Raw genomic sequence first — 2,012 nt, 5'->3', positions numbered from 1 at the left:
TTTTTTTAAATACTGCGTAGTATTCCTTTGTGTGTGCCATAGCTTATCCTTCGGTTAATGAGCATTTAGGTTACCTTAGGTTATTTCCATCTTTCGCTATTGTGACTAGTACTGCAAGGAGCATGGATAGAGATTTGTGTCACAGTTCTTATTTCTCTAGGCTACATACATACGAAGTCTCTCTAGGCTACATACGTACGAAGTAGATGAACTTCGGGTCCACATGCTACTCCCAGGCCCAGCTTCTTCAGGGGGTGCACTCCTGTATCCCACGGCAGTGGCACATTTTACGTTCCCACCGACAGTGGATGAGGTTCCAGTGGATGAGGTTGCTGTGAGCTGCTTTATTTGGACTTTGCTATTCTCGCTGGCCTGAGATGATATCTCACGGTTGTTTTGATTTGCATCTCTCACATGGCTCATGATCCTTAGCATTCCTTCATGTATTTTTTGGCTGCCTGAATATCTTCTTTGATAAAGCCTTTTTTCCTGTCCTCTGCCAATTTTTTAATTGAATTATTCACTTTTCCTTGTTGAGATATTGAAGTTTTATATCAATTTTAGTGATTAGTCTCTTGTCCAGAATGCCATTGCCAAAATATGTTTCCCAATCTGTGGGCTCTCTTTTTACTCTCTTGGTGAAATCCTTCGATGCACACAAATGTCCAGTTTTTAGAAGGTTCCAGTCATTTTGGTTTGTCTCTGTTTTCAGTTACGTTTGATGCCGTATCGATACCATGGATCAAGGTCCCTAAGTTTGTCCCTGTTTTCTCTGATGATCTTTATAGTTCCAGGCTTAACAATTAGATCTGTGATCCGTCTTGAGTTTATTTCTGCATAGGGGGTCCTGTTTCATCTGACTGTTCATGGGCATCCAGTTTTGTCAGCGACATCTGTCAGGGACTCTCTTCCCCCATTTAATGCATTTCGGCTCTCTGTCAAAAATGGGATGTGTAATTTAAAACAGGGTTTAAATGGGATGTCTGCGGGTGATGGATTCTGCGTTCTCAACTTTGTTTCCTTGGTCTCCGTGTCTGTTGCTGGACCAGTCCCAAGCTATTGACCACTGTGGTCGAGTGGGAGGTGTGAGAGGCCTCCTACTTTGTGGTTCCTCTTTCGTAGTACTTACGTAGGGTCTCTTTCTTTTCCATATAAAGTTGGGGTTTCGATTTTCCATCTCTCTAAATATTGATGTTTGAATCTAAGTGGGACTGAATTGTACCTGGAGATCACTTTGGATAGTATTTTTCACAATGTTATTCTTTCTTCTTAAGGACATAGTTATTGATTGGATAACTTATTACTTATTATGTGTGCTCTATGAATCCTTCTTTTGAGTCTTTTCTCAAAATGTAAAGTACTCATGTTAGCGTCTCTACGCTCCACCCCACCCTGAAGACGGTAAGTATCAATGAATGAAAATAAAAGCATGTGTTTTTAGTGCATGATCAGCTGACAGAGGATGTAAGAATGATTCTTGCTATTCGGGATCTCAGTAACAAACATGATCTGCTCATCCAATCCCTCAAATGCTTTTATTTTGGAATGCTCTGTAGGCATTCACCAACGGGCTCCCCTGGCACTAGAACCCGCACCTCCTCTCTGTCTTTCACCAGCCCTGGAGCAGGTTGGCATCAGGTAATGGACCAGGGTTGAAATGTAGCCAACTGATTCACTTGTTCAGAAGTGCATGTGCCTTTGGTTTTCATCACTCTTTTGTCTGGGCGGGGAGAGAGCTTAGTGTTTGCACCTTAGTCGGCTGCTCACTAAAGCACCATACAGGGCATTGGTTTTGTGGATTATGCTATGTCGGTTGACCTAGGCTAGCTGTCCCCTGAGACAGTGGTCCTGAGCCCTGAGGTCCAACAACGCATTCCCTCAGGGTATTGGTTATATCGGAAAAGTTGTAATAACTTTGTCTCCTTTGTCGTCCACCACAGTCATGGATATATTTGCTGCAAAAGTGAATACCCATGTAATATATATCTATGTTTACACACACATTCATGCAA

This window comes from Echinops telfairi, unplaced genomic scaffold (genome assembly GCF_000313985.2).
Source record: "Echinops telfairi isolate 266 unplaced genomic scaffold, ASM31398v2 ScPeMD7_18;HRSCAF=68, whole genome shotgun sequence".
NCBI classification, from domain to species: Eukaryota; Metazoa; Chordata; class Mammalia; order Afrosoricida; family Tenrecidae; genus Echinops; species Echinops telfairi.
Note: the sequence above shows the minus strand (reverse complement) of the source record.